Below are 7,997 nucleotides of genomic sequence, written 5' to 3'. Positions count from 1 at the left end.
AAATACGATCGCGTTGCTTTGATCCCCAAGCCTGGCAAGAAACTCACAATCGAGAATCGGCGGCCCATATCACTCACTCCGTGTGTCGGCAAGCTCATGGAACACATCTTACTAGCTCGCTTGCAAACGTACGCGGACGCTCACCACTTCTTTCCCCACACCATGATCGGTTTCCGCCCCCACCTCTCCACGCAAGACGTCCTCTTGCATCTCCACCACCAAATCCTCAACCCAACCACATTGTCGGCCACTAAGACTCTCACTCCACCTTCAAAAGGCGCTCGACCACGACTCCCATTCGCCAATCTTTAACGAACTCGCAGCCATCAACCCCGGCTCTCGCACCTACCACTACATTCACTCCTTCCTCTCCACCCGCATGGCCGAAATCATCCTAGGCGGTGTTTCGTCGCCAACGTATGCGCTTGGATTTCGTGGCACCCCTCAGGGCGCCGTATCGTCGCCTTTCCATTTCAATCTCGCCCTTCGCTCCCTTCCCGACAAGCTCGAACGTATCACCGATCTCAAACACACCTTGAACGCGGACGGCGTCACTCTTTGGGTCACGTCTGGCTCCGACGGGCACATCGACCAGACGTTTCAACGCGCAACCTGACGTCGTCACGAGTCACGTGCACATGGCCGGTCTCACTTCCCCGGCTCCCAAGGTAAAAAATAAAGGGGGGAAAATGAGGGTATGGCCGTGCCATGATCACGTTTTTTAGGCATTAAGGCCAATTGAAAATTAATGAATAGCGGTTTCCAAACGAAAAACCAAAGTACTTGAGGAGTAAGCCAATTCAAAAGAAAGAAAAAGCTGATTCTGAGGCTAAAACACTGAAGAGTGACCGGTTTCATTAAGCAATTGAAAAAAAAAAGTTGCAGTTTCGCCCGGAAGGTGAAGCGCCGATAGCGATAACAAATTCGTAGCCAGCTATACGAATTAGGAAGGCTAGTTTTATCGGCCGTACAAACTTGTAAATATTCGCTCACTAACCAAAAATAATCAAGCACAGTGTCACGCGCGCACAGGTAAACGCCATAGAGCGCACACATCACGCTCTATGACCGTGGAAATTCGCCAAACGCTGGAGTGAGAAAGCGCGTCAACGGCAGCGAGCAAATGGACCTTCGCGCGGGCTCCCGCTTCAACGCAGACTAAACGTCGAAATCACAGCGCATACAAAGCTGCCGGCACTCAGCGCATCCACTTTGCCCCCATCGCCGATTGCTTTCAAAATACGGTGGCCGCGCAGCAGCTCCATGAGCAGCAGCCGTTGCAGCAGAACGCGCACGCCTCTCCCCTTCCCGTCTCCGTCTCCTCCTCCCATGCCTCGTGCGCGAATGAAGACCGCGCGTTTCCGGCCGCCTTGGTCTCTCGCGTGCGCGCGATTAGTCTGCGGTTGCCGGCATACCTTCGCAAGATTTCACCCATGCACAGAGCTTACGGCGCGCGGCGACAATTTTATCGCCGTTGGACTTTATACAGAACCTCACGGCGACGACGGCGGCAAAAATTCGCTTGGAGTGCACATATATTTGCTATCACAATAAAAGAACGGCCGAATAATAGGATGTTACAGTGTAAGCAGGCATCAAGCTCCAGAATGAAAACGTTTTGAAGTAATATTATAGTTAGGCAAGATGTAGTGATCGGAAATTGTCCGCGAGCGTGATGCTGCACATTAATTGCGACTTACTATGCATGTCAAAACTGATAAACAAGGAGAAAGTAAGAAATAATCGAAATTATAACGTGGAAAAGACTGAGGAAGCAGTAGGATATGGGCGCAGCAGAAAATCAGTGAGAAGAAAACATGATATAGGACAAGGCAAGGTGTATGCATTGAAATATAAGCAGAGCAATATCATCAGCAATTGCGATGACATTATAATAAACGTGACGGAAAAATTTTATACTGACCTGTACAGTTCCCGGAAAAGCCAAGCAACTTTCATTCGAAGTAGTGATGAGGAGGTTACAGAGGCTCCTTCTATAACAAGCTATAAAGTAAGAAGGGTCTTGCAAGACATTAGCAGGAGAAAAGCTCCTGGAAAAGATAGAATAACAGTCGATTTATTCAAAGATCGAGGAGATATCATGCGTCAAAAGTATACGGCCCTTTATACGTAATGCCTCACCAATTCGTGTGTACCATCAAGCTGAACAAACGCCAACCTTATAACAATCCATATAAAGGGAGGCGTTAAAGAATTGAAGAATTATAGGTCTATTATCTTGCTTTCAGTAGTGTATAAAATATTCACCAAGATCATTTACATTAGAATCAGAGCACCACTTGACTTCAGTCAACCAAAAGAACAGGCTGGCTTCAGGAAGGGATATATCATATCAATGTCATCGATCAGGCAATCGAGCAATCTACGGAGTACAATAAAACTGTTAATACGGCTTTCAAAGATCATGAAAAGGAATTTGATTCAGTAAACATACCAGAAGTAATGGACACATTGTGAAATCAAGAAATACAGGACGCATACGTGAACATCGTGGCGAATATCTACGAAGATTCCACAGCAACCTTGGTTCTCTACAGGAAGAGTAGAAACTTACCTATCAAGAAAGGCGTCAGGCAAGGATGGACAATTTCTCCAATGCTATTCACTGTCTGCCTAGAAAAAGCATTCAAGCTCTTAGACTGGAAAGGTTCAGGAGTGAGGTTCAACGGCGAATATCTCAGCAACCTTCGGTTTGCAGATGACATTTTCCAATTCAGCAACAATCGGGACGAATTACAACAAATGATTGAGGATCTTAACCAAGAAAACGTAAAAGTGAGGTTGAAAATGAATATGCTGAATATAAAAATAATGTTCAAAAGCTGGACAAGGGAACCAGAATTCAGGATCGCCATTCAGCCTCTAGAGTCTGTAAAGCAGTACGTTTATGTTGCTGGATTACTCACAGGAGACCCTGATCATGAGAAAGAAATTTACAGAAGAATAAAATTGGGTTTGGAGTGCATACGTCAGGCATTGTCAAATCCTGAGTGGAAGCTTACCACTGTCGTTTTAAAAGAAAAGTGTACAATTATTGCATTCTACTGGTGCTAACATATCGGGCAGAAACTTGCAGGTTAACAAAGAATCTGGAGAACAAGATAAGGACCACGTAAGAGTGATGGAACGAAAAGTGTGAGGCCTAACCTTAAGATACAGGAAGACAGCAATGTGGATCAGAGAGGTAACGGGGATTGCCAATATTCTAATGTTAATAGAAAAAAGCTGGCATATACCACGCCCAGTGGGTATCGATGTTATGCGAAGCAGTGTGCGAGGACCCTACGAAGTTAACAAAACGATCATGAGAGCACCAAGATGTAGGCGGGTGTTTCATGACCTACATGACACGCATGTCGTGACATTCATGTCATGAGTCCTCAGGAGTTCCTTTAGCTATGCCTAAGAGAACTTAAGGCGAAAGCCTTAGTCTGGCTCATGACTATGCCTTCTACCATCAAACTTTAGCCCTTTACTTCACTTAGTATCGCATCCGAAGCCATTCGATTAGTTTTTGAGCGTTAATCTTTTTTTGAGGAGTCATTGTCATTTTTGCTGATTCAGGGACATGACTATGAATTATACCACCACATTTTCTTGCTTCCTTCACGTAGTGCCCACGCCTGTACCTATTACTGTGGTTTTTGAGTGTAAGTCCTTTTTCGCTGAGTCATCATTTTTGCTGAGAATGCTCATCACTAGTGACTTCTACAATCACCCTGTAGTGTTTACATCACTTAGTGTCCACGTCCGAACCTATTGCAGAGGTTTTTGAGTGTTAATGCTTTTTCGCTGAGTCATTATCACTTTGGTGAGGTATCATGCCTGGTCTCGTAACTATAATTTCTACCATCATCCTTTACTGTTTTCTTCACTTAGCACCCACGTCAAAACATATTTCAGGCGCTTTCGAGTGTTATACCTTTTTGCTGAGTCATTGCCATGACCTACATGACACGCATGGCATGACATTTATGTCAAGACCTATTATTTATGTTCGTCATACACTCTTGTCATACTATGCCAATTTTGGTACATACCAAGTTCACGAAACGACCATAAAACCAAGACGTAGGCGGCTGTTTCATGACCTACATGACGCGCATTTCAGATATTCATGTCATAATCTATCACTTCTGTTCGTCATACCCTCTTGTCCTACCATGCCAATTTTGGTACATACCAAGTTAACGAAACGACCACGAGAGCACAAAAACGTAGGCGGCTAGATAGATAGATAATGTCAAAGTGGCAAATGTTCGCCAAAATATGCTTCGTATTTAAAAAGGGAACTGGGCAGGCCAGGTAAATGGGTGGTTGGATGGATAACCGGTGCACCATTAGAGTTACAGAACGTATACCAAGAGTACACTCTTAGCACGGTAACGTTTACTGAAGGGGTATATTCTCACAAATTTGTGCACCTATAAAGAAAACTTACATAGTAACCTTTATTAAAGTAACCTTTAATAAAGGGCATACTCTCACAAATTTGTAACCTATAAGTTGGAAATAAAATTGTAACCTCTACTTAAGTAACGTTTAATAAAGGGGCATATTCTCACAATTTTGTGCACCTATAAAACAAAAGACTGTGTGTAGCTATACTAAAGGTTACTATATAGTAACTTTTAGTATAGGTACACGTAGCTAGCCTTTATGTATGTAACCTTCGTGTAGACATACAGTCTTGCAAGGCTTCACACGTGCGTCCTTCTGCGCATGTCCATGAATTTAGGACATTGATTCTTCGGCCAACCACCAAACTTCACCGCAATGCACTAGCGTAACTCACTGAGCAGAACTTCATAAAAATTCTACTTCAAATGATCGGCCGAATTTCTACAACTTTCGGCTTCCAACGTCAGGAGGATACTCGCTTCTGAAAATATAAGCATTTAAGGCACTTAGTCATAACTTCTCTGCTGCGCTATATTAGCGCTTTGGTCAAGGTTAAAGCACTGCTATAACTATGCAGGGAAATTACGACTAAGTGTCATAAAAGCTTATGTAATCGGAAAAAGGTATCCTTTCGACGTAGCTAACGGAAAGTTGTTGAACTTCGGCTGATCTTCCAAAATACAATTTTTCCGAAAACGCTGCTCAGTGAGTTACACTAGTGACCTGCAGAGAAGTTCAATGGGTGGCCGAAAGAGCAATGTATAAAATTCATGTGCAAGCGCAGAAGGACGAGCGGGTGAAAACGTGCAAGATTGGATGTCTATACGAAAGAGTACAAAAAAAGGTTCCTAAAAATGGGCATACAGGTTATGCCCTAATTTCTTGGACATGACTCATTGTCCAAAACTAAAAAAAATATTCAGGTCTTAAGACAAAATGACATTTAATTGTTGTGAGAGCTTCATAGCGGCGACAGACAGCATTTGCGTGATAGTCAATACATTTGGGGATAAAATTTTAATAATTAGCTTTCTTCATTTCTTTGGGGACATGTAATTGCATATTGAAGGCAGCCAGTACTGAAAGCATACCAATTTGCCATAATTGTGCCTGGCTCCAATTTAGAGAAATTGAATCTGCATTAAGGTGCATTGCTGTTTCAGTTATTCTTTCTGCACAACCTGCAGCAAAAATCTGTAAATATGTGAGCTAGAACATCAATGCATTTTATGGCATGTTTGCTGCAAAATTCTGTAAACATCTCAACTGGATGAGCAATGCATTTTATGGCATGTTCGCACTATGTGTTTTTGAGACTATTCTGTGGCAGAATGCTTCCAGTAACCGGATATGGAGTGCTGATTGACCAGCTCTGCCGTTAACCACAATTGTTTATTTACATGCTAATCAGTCAAACATTGGCAATATTCGTACTAATGATGATTATTCGAGTATATTGGCGCAATTCGTACTTATGAATATTGCTGAAATGTTGTTGCGATGACTAAAACTTGTTCGGCAGAAATCAACATTTCGAATTCTCCTTTTTAATATTCAAGGACAGACTGGTTAACAAGGTGTAAACCTTTGCCACCTTGCTATTTTACAGCGCAGGTCATTTACACAAGGCAGCTTCCAGGAATTAGCATAGAATGTACGATGCGTCAAGACCTTTCGAAATAAGCTGGCACATACTTGGTAATTTTGGATTAAATGTGCAAAACACAAAATATTTGATGAAATACACAGTATGTTGCTATTGCATAGCCGAATGCATCGTATACAGGTTCATCCCACAACATATTTCTTTGCTACGGGCCATGTTGAAAGTTTTTTGCAAAAAGTATCATGTCATCCCATGATAGTGAGATTTCTAATAATCATATTTTGCACAAGTGGAAAGCACATCTGAAAAGGCGGCACATTTCAGAATGAATACGCATTTCTGCGTGCAACATTTCTTGTACCGAAAAAAAATTATAGAGGTATGAGACGGCAGCACCCACATTTCGGAAATGATGTGAGTACCAGCTGTGAGAAGGAAAGCTGACACGAAACATTTAGTGAAAATGTCATTATTACTTTATTTGCATATACAAAACAGTGTAACTCAAAGCTTTCCCTTCACAAACAAAATTACATTTTGCCTTGGTCTGTTTTTTCCTTCACGGCCATGAAGCAATAATGGAAAAACCTCTGAGTACAGCGCTGCCTGGCAGCACCAATTTCTACAGCATCACGAGGAACGGGGCAAAAAACAAATGTTGAAGGTTCGTGCACAATATGTTCAAATACAAATACATATAAGTTTTAGACTTCCACGAGGAGGACGATCTCATCCCTGTTGCGAGCACAATAATGTCTCTTTGGTGCTATTATGACAGTTGCTAATTCTCCAATCTCCTTGCTGTGTAGTGGAGCCTACAACGACAGAAAAGTAATCTTACAATCTCATAGTTACTTGTTAGTGTCGCCCTGCAAACAACAGCTATAAACATGTAATGAAAGAGACATAAATAAACCACAAACACATGAAAAACTACCACTGAACAAATAATTAAAGACGCCTAAGGTGAATATACCCCGCTGTATAGGAAATGTCGGTAACAATAAAAATTAAAGATGAAAAAACTGAACAAAAATGAATTCTCAAGTCAGTTCGTACTCCCCTCCAGTACAAGTACAAAAGACAACACCGCAATAATGTGACAGTTTACGTCAAAACGCAATATCAAGTGATTACAAACTGAATATCACCACAAAACACCAGTTCCGTGCACGAAGTCAATGTTGTGCGTTCGCACAAAAGTGCGACATAAACTTGAGATTTAAGAATAACCAACACGGTGACTGATAGTGATAAAAATATTAAAACAACAGTGTTTATGGAGCGAGCAAGTAGTTCACTTAAATAAAACTGAACAGTGCGAGCATGAGCATGAATTGACGGTGAAATTTACGACAAACACATACCAGCAAATAAATAAATGAACAGGGAGCATTGCTTACCCAGGTCACATTTATTGCTGTCTTCGGCATTCATTACAGCAGTCACAACACAAACGATGCTCACCACTCTCTGGTAAGCGAAGAACATTGGCAATGCGTCTCGTCGCAGCGGCCACGCAGCACGCCAAACATGTCCCTGCTCCACACCCGGCGTCATGGCTTCTTTTCAGCGGCGCGCGCGCCTTTGGGAGTCTTTTTAGTAACTGTACCAGCCATCAAGAGTGAGGCACACAACACGCTTGGTAAGCGCACGCCACCAAATCGGAGAGCGTAAAACGTGGGTAAAGCGATGAAACAAAGCGCGACACGACCATTTCAAAACGACACCACCGGCGATACTCTTCCCGGCATGCATCGCGAGAGCTGCGCAATGCGAAGGAGATATGACAGCGCTCATGTTTGGCTGAAGCTGAAGCGCGTTTGATTACGCCCCACATCTAGCGCAACTAAAGATAATAATCAAACTACAGTTCCGTCAAAGTATTAAAGGACCATATATATCAAGAGGCTAATATTACAATGTTTCAGGATGTTGCTACTCGTTTGTATTTGTATGTTTTCTCCCT

The sequence above is a fragment of the Dermacentor silvarum genome, chromosome 9 (genome assembly GCF_013339745.2).
Source record: "Dermacentor silvarum isolate Dsil-2018 chromosome 9, BIME_Dsil_1.4, whole genome shotgun sequence".
Taxonomy (NCBI): Eukaryota; Metazoa; Arthropoda; class Arachnida; order Ixodida; family Ixodidae; genus Dermacentor; species Dermacentor silvarum.
This window is presented reverse-complemented; position numbering follows the sequence as displayed.